Source organism: Varanus komodoensis, unplaced genomic scaffold (assembly GCF_004798865.1).
Source record: "Varanus komodoensis strain SLA01 unplaced genomic scaffold, ASM479886v1 scaffold4, whole genome shotgun sequence".
Classification (NCBI taxonomy): Eukaryota; Metazoa; Chordata; class Lepidosauria; order Squamata; family Varanidae; genus Varanus; species Varanus komodoensis.
The window spans coordinates 12030235-12043341 of record NW_025335941.1 but is presented as its reverse complement, the minus strand read 5'-3'; the positions used below and the strand labels follow the sequence as shown (position 1 = coordinate 12043341).

General features: G+C 42.5%; 1 long non-coding RNA gene across 1 annotated transcript in view; it reads left to right on the top strand.

Moving 5' to 3' along the window:
- Nucleotides 1–12489, top strand: part of LOC123029049 — a 29556-nt gene extending 17067 nt beyond the window's left edge. Inside the window, exons 2-3 of the long non-coding RNA XR_006415831.1 lie at nucleotides 9547–9598; nucleotides 12479–12489. This is a non-coding gene — a long non-coding RNA (uncharacterized LOC123029049). The remainder of the gene's footprint in view (nucleotides 1–9546; nucleotides 9599–12478) is intronic.
- Nucleotides 12490–13107: the final 618 nt, after the last annotated feature.

Sequence of the window (13107 nt, the reverse complement as noted above, 5' to 3'; positions counted from 1 at the left end):
CTTATAGCTTTTCCACTCTAATTTGAATAAAGACTAATTAATTAACCTTATTAAAATGGGTAAACTTAATTGGCAATCAGTTCTGTTGGGAAGGAAAAAAGAAGTTAGCTATCTTTTATGCTCTTGCCTGTTGCCTATGAAGCATGTGCAATTTGCAGAAATGTATGTAAAATCCAAGTCCTTGATTAAGCAAGCGTTACTAATGCAGTTGTCCCATTGAAGCACATGGAATTACTCATGCTAAGCAAATGTTGTCCATGAAGGCAAATATGTGTGCATGAAAAATGCACTTCTTCAGAGGATCACAGTAAGAACATTGTACATTCTTGTAGCTGCTTTGAACATCGCTTTCAAGCGTCCTGTTAATTCCCTCATCAAAAATATTTCTGATTGCTATAAGCACAAAGACATATTTGTCAAAGAGTCTGCTGATTTCAAAATAGCTCAATTCCTGATATGTCGACACAGCAAATATCAAATGGGATAGAATTTGTGCAAGTGCTAGTTCCTGCTTAGCGGAGGGAAGCTTTGCTTGTCACCTGGAATTGTGCGGGTGGTGGGGAAGAGTGTAAAAGGACCCTCCCCCCCCTTCAGGCATGCAGCCAGAACCTTGGTCCCTGGCCAGCTGCATCTCCATTCAGTTGGTTGGGTCCTGGAGAGGGACATCTAGGCAGACCTGGAGGATACCTTCCCTCTCCAGCCTCCTCCTAGGCTATAAAGCAGAGGTGTGGATAGGTCACTTATGCGTCATTATTAAAAAAGCAGTCCCAAACAGGGCAAAAGCAGGTACAAAAGTGCATGCAATTTGTATATGCTTTATATATATATATATATATATATATATATACATATATATATACATATATATATATATATATATATTAGAGTTTATCAGAGATGTTTTGCTAGGCTACACAGAAAGAGGGTACCCTCACCAAAAGATTACGAAACATGTCTATTTGCTTTTTCATGATTGTTTTTAAAGGATACCATTTATGGAAGCTGTCCTCAAAGTCTTACAACTGTATATAATTTCTCTTCATTATCAGAGGTTTCCAAAAATAGTATGTTGTAATTGAATCAGTGCAAATACAAATTAAGGATGACATACTTGGATTACCCAATATGGCCACTGCAACCTAACTGGGGAATGTTCTAAACAATATTTATGGCTTAAGCAGGGACGGGGGGAAGTGCAGTCTGCACCAGATGCTAGAGGGGAAGGAAAGAAATGTGAGTGGAGTGGGGTGGAGAGGGGTTGTGCACCACAGGAAGCAAAGCCTTTCTGGGTCACAACCTCCTTTCAAGCACTGGGAGTCTTCTGCATCATGTATGTTTGGGAGGATGTGGGTGATGAGCTCAGGTTTCCCTGTGTTCTGTAGACAGGTGCTTTCCTGCAAAAGCCCTTTCCGTATGGTTTCCTGTCACCATCCTCATCCCACCCCCATGAACCCTAAGGGTGCATCACACATGGCCAGAGATCCAAGCTGCATACCCAAGCTGCATTTTCCCTGTGTGGGATTTATACTCTGGTAACAGTGTATTGTGATGTAGTTTTAGGGAGAGGTGAGAATTTAATTTCATTTTGGTTGTGATAGCAATTTAGCAAAGTCTGCAATACTGGAGAAAAAAGAACTTAAAATTTACAAAATCTGAATATGGCAAAAACTTACACTGATAGATTTCTCTGTCTAGGTCAAGGTTTTGACTACTTTGCTCTTGCAAGACTGGGCTTGGGCCCCTGGGTATTCAGTACAAATGTGGGAATCAGAAGAACTTGAGCTTGCGGAAGTTCTCCAAATGCAAACTTGAAGTATGTTCCAATTGAAGTTCATACCAGATTGCAAGCTTCTTTTTTTGCATGAAAATCCATGTGCATTTCATGTGAAATCACCTGAGTCCTTCTTTGAAATGTATCCATTCTTAACTTGGATTTTAAATGTATGCTTTTTTCAGATATACAGATGCTGTTGAACAGCTTTTCTTTTCTCTTTTCAGTTCTGTGCTGTTCTTTTCCCCCCACATGGACCACCGTGCAAGTACAGCCCTGCTGGGTCAGACCAGGGGCCATCTAGCCCAGCATTCTGTTCTCACGGTGGCCAACCAGCTGCCCACAGTGAGCACACAGGCAGCACATGCATGCAACAGCACTCTCCTGTCCATGCTCCTCAGCAAGTGGTGTATAGAGGTATACTGCCCCCGATATTGGAGGTAACAGATAGCCAGTAGGACGAGTAGCCATTGGTAGCGCCCCCCTCCATGAATTTCTCCAGTCCGCCTTTGAAGCCATCCAGATTGGTGGGTCTCATGAATACCATAGTTTATGCACTATGAGAAGAATCCTTCCCCTGATTGTCCTGACTCACCTACCCATCAGTTCCATGGGAGGACCCCAGGTTCTAGCAGTATGAGGGAGAGGCATACAGGCTTTGACCACAAACTGTGTCTGAGTCAGTGCTTAGTCTGGAAGGTGCAAACTGGGTCAATTGTCATCAAAACATGAGCTGAAATGAATTTCTCACCCATCTGCAGCATTGAACCATATTAGTGCCAAATTAGGACGACCAACTCTTTTTCCTTGGCAAGCTTCTCACCTTCAACAGCTATTTGACAGCCAAGTGGATCATGCTAACAGTAGCTGTATCTATTCCATTTGGATGGTGCAGATGGATAAGTCCATTTCAGTTCATGTTTGATAAAGATTTTCCAAAATTTGCAATGTTCTTCATCTTCTAGAAGAAGGTAGGGTTCACCCCTAGTATGTGTCTCTTTCTCAAGGGTCCCCAAAATGGAATTTGGCTGTTGGGATGAAGACAGTTCAGTGTTCCTCAACACCAAACCTGCTGGACCAGTAGTTTGAGCTGGTACAAAGGAATTCCTATGTTCTATTCTGGCTACCTCAAAGTGCATTTTTAGGGAATCAGGTGGAGCTGAGGAATTAAATGACTAGTGGCACAGAATGACAAGCAATGATGGAATAGGACTCTGATGGAATCATGACGTGTGTGTATGCATGTGTGTGAGACAGAATGAGAGAGAGAGATGCAGAAGAAAGCCATTATATTTGTTCCCCCTTCTGTTACACCTACACATTGGGGAAAATGTTCCATTCTGCCTAATAGTTAAAGGCACATATTGTATCACTCATAACTGTTTAAGTTATGACCACATTGCAGGCACAAACTGTTGTAAATTTCTCTCTGAAATTAAAGCCTAGGGGAAGTTGCTAGGTGGCTGTGGCCAAGATTCTGAATAAGAGGCTGAAATTCACTGAAAATTCTGTGCTGAGGGACAACATGGTTGCAATTAGATTTGTTCTGAATGTGGATGAGTGCTTAAAAGAATAGGAAGAAATAATCTTGTGTTTATCTTTTCTTAGAGCTAGGATGGTACAGTTAGGGACAAGTTGCGTTTATGCTGTAAACCATTCTGAGAGTGTTTGCTACAGAACACTCTATAAAAACTTTAAATACATACATGCATAGTAAAGACGCAGTAAGGAATATAGCTAGGAAGGCTCACTAGTGCCATTAATTGGGAGAAGTTGCAAGTTACTAATATGTGCTAATTACATGTAAATTGCTATACTTCTATGCCGAATAACAGCAATCGCAGCTGCTATTACGGTTTTGTTCTTTTAAATTATTTTTTGGGTTTATGCCTTTTTAACTTTTGTTTAATTTTAACTTTTGTTAACTACCCAGAGATGCTCGGCTATAGGGTTAAATTGAAATGCACACATACATACATGCACACACACACATATATTCTTTATGCAAATATGGATGTATGAGAAATGTGTTTCACTTCATTTTAGACCAGACCTGGAACTGAATGTCTGCAGTCTGCATTTTTGAGCAAGTGATGCAGTCAAAGAACAAAAAAAGCATTAAAAATGTGTATGAAACCATATGTATTTTTGAAAAATATGTGCAGAAACCACTTTAATCAACAGGTAAGCATACGTACTAAATTTTTTTTAGAACTGATGCACATATTTGGCAAAACACATGAATGTTCAAAAAAGAAAGACAACACCGAAGTTCACGATCTGATATGGATACAAGTTGGAATTCGCTTCCTGACAGAATTTGGAGAACCTTAATGAGGTTGCGTTCTGCTGAGTTGCACACCCTCAACATGAAGCACCTCCAGCAAATCCCAGTCTACATCCTCCTCCTGTGGCCAGTTTCATGACTGAATTGCCCTTGCCATCAAGGTGTTTACTTGTCCTTTAATCTGCATTTACTTTCAGATTGTATCCTTACTAGGTAAGTTAGGAACCTAGTAAGGACCTAGTAAGGAATGAACTGAACTATTTTTCCCCAAAGAGACTTTCTCTCTTCCACTCACCTTTATGACATTATTATTACAGAAGCTCTCTGGGTAGTTCACAACATTTAAGTCACCCATCCAGATTTCAACCAGGTCTGACCCTGCTTAGCTTCCAAAATTAGGCAGAATTAGGCACTTTAAGCTATATGGAAGCTTGCCTACTTGACACAGGCAAACATACCTTTCCTGACTTTCTCTCATTCAAGTTAGGCTATTTCTAGTGTCTTTTTATTACCTGCAACTGCCCTCACTTAACATTTAGCTGTATACTTCTCCAGTTCCAGGAGTACCATTAAGAAAGAGGAGGGATTAAACAGTGGCCCTTCCATGTTTCAGACCACATGAGTTTATACATTAGGACCATTTAAATATCTGGTTATTATGAAATATTAAAAGCAGCTACAGCATGGGTTCTCTGTCTCACATAGTACTAGAACATGGGGCACTCCCATGAAGCGGCCTGGTGGGAACCATGGAAAACACTACCATACCACCAGTTTATGAAAGATAAGGCTATAAATAGTTACTAGTTATGAGAGTTGTATTTCCTCCAGGATCAGAAACAGTAAGGCTCTGCAATTTAGAACTCTGATTTTCCAGGACTGTGAATTGTGTGGCGTGCCCACTCAGACATAAAGCTATCCCCACTATAGAAGTTCAGCCTGCAACATGTGGGGGGCTCTGGGGAGTGGTCGATGCAGAAGGAGGCTGGGCCAAGGGGCCCATCTCTGCCCTCTCCTTGCACAGTGGTACCCACATGGGAGGCAGGGAGAACAGCTTGACAACAGGGCTTCAGTCAGCTGAACATGCATAGGTTGGCTGTGACTGCACCACCACCATCCTGCTCTTCCCGTGCACACATTTGTTCAGCTTGGATTTCTTGCATTGGAGGCAACCCTTCTTGGACTGTCACCGAAAACTAATACTGCCTCCCTCTGCTTTGATTTTTAAGGAAAACAAACAAGAAACACTCTCTTTGTTCTTGTTCATTAATCTGCAATGAAAGTGTTTTCAAAATAATAAAAAAGCCTTTAAAACTTATTTCAGAAAGGATATTTATGGGTCATAAATAAAATCTTCCCAAGAGGCTTTTGTTAAAGCATAACTGACCACAACTCATCACAGAAAGTAGATAATGAAAAGATTTAAAGAAATGAAAGTTAGGTGGGAAATTGTAAAGAAAAATGCAGCCTGGAGCAATCGCAAGAAATAGGAATAGTGAAACAATAAAGCAGGTACAGTTCCTTTATAGCAAGGAAGTCACTCTTGGCTTTGACTTACACCTAAGGACTGTGCCATATTTACTGAACACAATTTACTACATTGATAATTATGTCAAAAAGTGTGGCTGAGGGGGACCCTTTGGCCCATATTGTAGCTTTTGCTGCCCCTTTGTTTGTGGTTGTTATATTCCAGCAAGCCATCTCCTGCTTATGGCAACCCTATGAATGAAAGCCCTTGAATGTCCTCTCCCTGACACTGCTGCCCAGCTGCTATAAATTCAAGGCTGTGGCTTCTTTGATGGAGTCAATCCATCTCATATTGCGACGTTGATGTTCTGCACAGCCTCTGACTTTAAAACTCTGCATAGCCCCGAGCAGTCATAAACTTTGTTTCCTCCTACACATCATAGTGGCAGAATTCTTTATCTTATTTAATGTATAATTATTATGTTTTCACATTCACATTCCAGCTCTGGAATCTCATGAGCTCTGGAATCTCATCTACTAGAAGTAGAAGAATAACTGTGCCTCAGACAACTGCTAGTGGTGTTTGCTAGCACAAGTTCTGAGGCATTGCAGGAATGTGGTATCCCACCAGTCAAATGCACAGAAAAGATCTCCACTCTAGTGTATGCTAGGGATGGGCAAGCATTAATTTCAATCCATGTATTTCTTCATATGTGGAATGGGAAGAAATTGAGGTTTAAAACATTTGAATGTGAGATTAAGTGAAACAGATGGATTTAGTTCATTCATAGCGTACGTCATCACACGCACATATTAGTTCATGTTTAGCTTCCAAATGCCTACCAAGTAGCTATTCTCAATAAATATTGAATACAGTAAATTCACTTTAAAAATTCAGTGGTGGGAGAGATGGGTCATTTCTCTCTCTGGCCCACATCAGATTGACTCAGGAATGAACTGAACTATTTTTCCCCAAAGAGCAAATAGCTCAGCTATTTGTGAAACCAATCTGGATTTGCTAAACTTTGCCAATCCTGCACAAGCTGCCCTTGCACTCCCCAAGTCTCCCATGCTAAGTGGATGCTTGGCTCCCATCACCAGTTTTTTTCTGGGGCAGGTCTCCAGTGGACAAGTAAGCTGGGAATTCTTGCCCAGCTTGGGTTTCATTTCTGGATCTGAGCCCATCAAATGTTGCCAAATTCTCTAGCTGGCAGTAAGCCATGTACATATATGAAAATGAATCATAGCTTCTGCTCTTAGGTTTATCAACTATGAGGGCAAGAGGCATGAGGAACAGGGAATGGAGGAGAAAAATGGAGGAGAGAGATCAGTTCTGGAACAACATGGTGACCTCTAAACAAGCCCTCCTAGCCATCTCAGGGAAACTGATATCCTCTCACTAACACTCCAGCTTAGCAAAGACCAGATTACTTCTCCATCATTTCTGCAGCCCCAGGCCAATGGAAATAAGAGTTTTTTTCTGGCAGGAAGGAGGGAAGCCGCTTCGCCTTATCTGGCTAACAGCCACAGCGTTTTTATGCTCTCCTGTATCGCTTGGGGTGCTTTGCATCTAGTTTCCTGAAGTCGGGGGAGTACTTTAGAGAGGTGGGCACGAGCTCAAGCCTGTCTCTGCCACTGTTGAGTCAATGGGCCTTCCTGATTCCTCCCAGTTGTGCCCCAGTCACCTCTACAGGAGGAAGAAGCTATATTGTCCCATTTATCAGCTAAAACACACCTTGCAACATGGCTCACCTAAATAGAACTGCAGTATGCTTTCTCTGGCTTACATCAGGCGGGCTCAGAAATGATCAGGTCTGCTTCTGCCTTTGCATCATGGTGGGGCTTTTTGCAGGGGTGGGTGTTAAACGGTTTTATTGCAGCTTTTGATTGTTTCCTTCCCCACTTGTTGAAGGCTGGGGTGCAAATCCAATCAATAAAATAGTAAAATGTGTGATACTTGGATAGCCCTTGATACTGAATGCCTAAGCATCTTCCTAGGAACATGTGGCACAACATCATTGTTCTTCACATCTCTCTCAGCAGAATATGAGGTCATCTCCTTAACAGCCTTGTTTTACTAGATTAGGGAGAGTGACGGACCAGCAGCTGCTCCATGTCCCTTAAAACATCCAGTGTCCTTAATACAGATACTCTTGCTTCACATGATGTGTAATAAGAATATAAATCTTGCCTTGGCCATAGAAATGCTCATTTGGATTACAAGCACCTCTCTGTGCCTTTCTCATCTCTGTTAATTACTATCACACATTGGGTACACAAGAAACTCAAAGGCAATTTATGACAGTATGCATAAGACCTGGCTTTATAGTCTCAAGTCATCTCTGAACAAGAGGTTAGGCCAAAGACCAGAAAGGGGCGAGACGGTTGCCAGATGCAAGGATTAATGAATAGCTACCTGTTTGCCCTCCCCTTCCCCATTTTTTCTTCACAACGATTCTGTGAGGTAGGCTAGACTGACAGGGTATGAGTGGTCCATGGTCAGCCCATGAGGTTGATGGCTGTCCAGGGAATTCAACTCAGGCCTCCATGTTCTTCATTCAGTATTTGAACCATGAAGCTGGGCTGCTTCCCACATATAACCCTTTGCTGTGTAGTCTCTTAGACCCTGGGCTGCAAAAGACCTTGAAATCTGACCAAAGCAGGTTGTGCACTTGAACTTGAGTGTTAGATAATGGCGGCTTTATTCACTGTACAAATTCTGCTTATTCTGATAAGATCTATGCATATTGATCAACAGCCTTCTGTTTCTTTGCTCTCTGTGAACTCGGTCCTCATTTCTTCCCAAGATAGACAACACACAATATATATAATTCTCTATATCAATGTCATGTAAGTTAGTGCTTCTGCAGAGACAAAATTATTTGCTTGTGTGCACTGAGATTATACATTTGGGTGTGGGGTATTTTGGGTCCCTTTTGAGTGGGGATATGAGAAATGTTGCTTCATCCTGGGGACCCCAAAATGGCAACCAATGTGCCCAGAGGAACCTCTCCTGGCATCTCTTACTTTTATTTTAATCTCGCCAGTGTGCCTCCTGAGAAATGAGTGCTTTTGGACCATTCATACCCACAGTAGCTGCCTTTTTATGAAAGCTCTCTTAAAATTGCCAATGCACCTGCCAGTGCAAAAAGGGTTCAGCGTGCCTGAGTTCAGCCCAGCTCTCTTCTGCAAGCCAGTGCTATGTGTTCCCAGAAACTGATCTATGCAACTCAGCCAGAGAGAAGGTGCAATACAGAAAGATGCCGCCATGGCAGATAGCTTGGATTATTTCCCGTGAGTCTAGCCACAGGCTACAGAGACAGACAAACAGCGGCAGCAAAACAGTCTCATTTCCAGTGATCTGACCTGACTTCACTGCAGAAATGAGACAGGGTAAGAACAAAAGCATATCATGAGAGGGCAAGACTGCCTGGAGAAGACAATCATGGGAAAGTTGGGGGCAGAAGATGAAAAGGAAGACCAGATGTATGAATCCACAAAGGAGGCCACAGCCTTGAACTTGGAAGAGTTGAAAGGAGCTGTCATGACAGGATATTTTGGAGCGCTTTCATTCATAGGGTCTATATGTCAGAGATGACTTGATAACACATAACAACAACAAAAGGTCAAAAAGAGATGAAACTGGATTAAAAGCAACAATATACAGCAAAGGGGAATTCCTGATATATGGGTTTCACTCAAGAAACAAGACTTGCATCAAAGCAATATTCAATCAAAAAAAGAAATTCAAATTACAGTGTTTTAATTTGGGGTTGGAGAAGACTGAAGCATTTTAGAAACCCAACACGGAACAAAGGAAAATGCCTAGTGCTTTGGTTTAGTTTCAGAAGCAAGGCCAGATAATATGGCGCTCCAAAGCCTTGGTAGGAATTCAGATGAGGAGACTCTTGGGAACAACTGTATGAGAATGCGCATCAGCTTCATAGCTGCACTTGTTTTTTGCTTTAATGCAGTCTCAAGGTCCATCTGTCTTCATTCCCTTTCTTCTCCCTTTTCCCAGAGACAAGGTGCGGGAGCAACAAATGGAAAAGACAAGTCATCTGGTGAGAATGGTAAGTCAGTTCTTGCTGGAATACATTTCTTCATAGTGACTCCTGCAGCACAGACCTATTTATGGAATAAGTCTCACACTAAATATGCATAGGATTGCAGGCCTAATCAGACTTCTTCCTGTCCTCCCCCCCAAAAAACCTGGTTTTGTGTCTGTGTAGGTTTCAAGATTACCCTAATTACCCTGCAGAATCGTGCTATTCTCTTTAAATGTTAGCATTCCTGTGTTAACCCTTTTGCCTTCAGAATTCTGGGAGCAGGACCTGCAGCTGTGGCCATGCAGCATGCTCGAGTTTGTTGCCAGTTAGACAGTCAGCTCTCCTGCATGATGCTCTGTTTCATTCACCTCCCCACCCACACGTGGGAAATCTGTGGCCTTTGTGTATGGACCACCTGTGGCCTTCAGAGATTTTCATTGCGAACCACTGTGGTTGCTCAGTTGGGGGACAGGATGATGATGATGAAGGGGAAGAGGTGCTTGAAAGGGTCTTGGAACTCTGCGGAAAGGAGAAGCGTGGTCGTCATGAGGAGGACATTGTGCTCACAAGGCCCTGTGAGCATCTCCCATTGCTTATCTCCTCTGCTCATGTTTCATTTGTAGGATCCTCACTGCCCGAAAGGTTGCAACCTCAGGGAGACCGCTAGCCATGGCCTCAACTGTGCTTCTCCGGGAACTCTTATAATACCACCTTCTCCTCCCCAAGAGCAGCAGGGGGCAGGGCAGGGTTCCAAGCAGACCAAATGTCCCTCTTGTGCCATGTGTGTGTGAGATTTTGCCATGTTGCAGATATTCATTGCTGTTGTTTAACCAGAGAATGGAAGAAGAAATGGCAGTTCCAACATAGAGCCACGTATCTTCATAATGGGCCAGAGAACTTCCTGTTTGGGAAGGCAGGAAAAGCCAAATGTATTTCTGTGTAAGAGGCAGAGGATGCACGGCCAGTCCAGGACTCACCCACCATTACCCACTTCAGCACTACTTGGCACCAGGATGCTGCCCCCAACCTGTCAGCACCACTGCATGTGGTTCTGGTGGGTACCAGCCAACCCTTCTCTGCATCCCCCAGTATTGAATCTTCCTTCTGTGGCTACTGATCATGCTCAATCCTCAAGCTGTTTTGGGAATTTCCCCATTAGACCTTTTCCCATAAAGCATTTCCCCCACTTTGGTATTTTTATAAAATGTGTGTTTTCCCTGAGCCTACTAAAGCCTCCTTCTTGTGCATGGATGTCCATTTTGGCTGTATATGCAATGGCACTCAGTCCTCTGTGCATCAGAAACAGAGGGAATTATCTCTGACTACCTCACTCCAGTTAAATAGTATTCTCAGATTATCTACAGTTTTTTCAGAGGTCTTAAAACCACTGCAGCAGGAGCTCATCTTTCTTTGGGATTACTAACTTTCTGCTTTTAAAGCATCATCATAATGAAAAGCTTCTGGAAAGCAGAGATAAATCCTGTCCCAAACAGATACCCCTGCACAGTGCTCTCTAGTTCTCCATTTTCCAGATGCAACAGTATTTCACTTGCTAACTCAGGAGATGAGTAAGCATGGCAGTGCTGACCTGATCTGGGTCAACTGAATCTGTGCATAAGTAATCTAGTTTAAAAAGAAACATGCACTATGATAACAAATACCATTCTGAGACGATGATGTTTTGTTGTGGTTTCAACGCAGACCCATTCAACACTGAACAAGTGTAAACTGGGGCAGATTCTCCTGGTATGCCTAGTAGTATGAGATCAAGAGGGTGAAAAACAAATGCACATGCACTGGTTTTGCAGTGCCTAATTGTATGCTTTTTTTTTTTTTTTTACAAAAACCTAGGCCAGAATAAACGTGCAAATCTTTATGGTACAAGACTCTTTGTTGTGTCCAGTGTTATCTCTCGCTACATTTAGCAATTTGCTGAGGTCTAAGTCTGTCAATGGCTACAGCATACCTCTGCATACCAGTTACGGAGGAACATGAGCAGAAACTGCTATTAGAAACCTACTGGTGGGCTACTGGTGACCCAGTACTGGCATAGAATGATCCTTGGTCCAATCTAGCATTACTTTTTTCATGTTCCTCATTCTGACTTCCATTCGAACAGTACAATATGTTGCAGTGGTACATAACAACATAAAAAATATGCATACTATAGTCAAAGGTCACTTATAAATCGTATATTTGCACTGATTCCCACTTGCAGACTGGTAGATGATAAGATCCCTGGATTGTATCCTGCCTTGTTACTTCATCAGATCCACCTAAAGAAAATTTCCCATGGAAGACCGCTTAAAATTACCCTCTGGCTGTCTTTTCCAATGACTTGCTATCTGATGGAAATAATTCAGAATATCTTAACCAGAAGAACTTCCCTCGAATAGTTCACCATTCACTGGAATTTTCAGTATGAAAGGGAATTCACAGAGATGTGGAAATCCTATCCCTGAGCCATGTTATTTTGTTTGTTATTTCCATATAATCATGAACTGAACCTAAAACAGTAATCCGATCTCCCTAGCAGGGACTTCCATAAACATGTCACAGTGATTTTTATGTGTGTGAAGGATGTACTGGCTACAAAAGAGTCCACAGAGAATGAATTCACTGTAATTGTATAGAATTGATGCAGGGGACATGTGGAGCTAATCTTTCCCGTAATTCTGTGTGACAACTCTAAGGGCTTTTGCTGATGCACTACAGGAAGGTCAGTGAGGTTGGAACAAGGGGATTTATGCATCTCGGGTTCTATGCACAGATGTCACCACACAGTAAAACAGCTACAACAAACATTATACGTGTGTGTGCATGTTTAACTGAATTGTTCTACATTTTGAGATAGACTAGTTACGAGATACATCGAGTCATCTTTTGATTTTACTTCCCTAATAGGGTTGGAAGACTTTCTCCTCTGTGCTGTTTATATAACACAGTAATGACACACATTGTTCCTAATAAAATCACAGGATGCAGTTAAGGCATCAAATGAGAGACGGAAGGTACATTTTGAGAAGCCCCCCCCCCCCACTTTCTCTTTGCATCCAGCTCCCTGGAAGGACAGCTGCTTTGTTTTGCTTTCCCTGCTCATCTCTGCTTTGCACCTGCAAAACCTTCCTTTTCACAAGACGAGCAAAGACATTTCAGTCTTTACTATCTTTGGCAAGTCTGACTGAATGTGTTTTACACATCCCTACTTTCCTAGAAAATAACAACGCTAACCAAAGAAGCACCGTGTGTCCTCCCGCCGCAACACGCATGCACCTCGCCTGCCCCTGCTTTCCATGCGAGCCCATCTTTTTCTTACTCTCCCGGTGGTATCCCAAACATTACATTTTGCATGCCTCTGCACTCGCCGCAGCCACTCAGCTCCCATCGCACCAGCCTACGTGCCTCTTGCATGATTTATAAGCTGTTACCATACAAACCATCGAGTAGACTTTTGCAAGTGGAAAATGGTACCTGTGCCAACGGATTCTGGCTTCCACATTCACTGCTCTTCCCAAAGTGTACAAAATTACAGG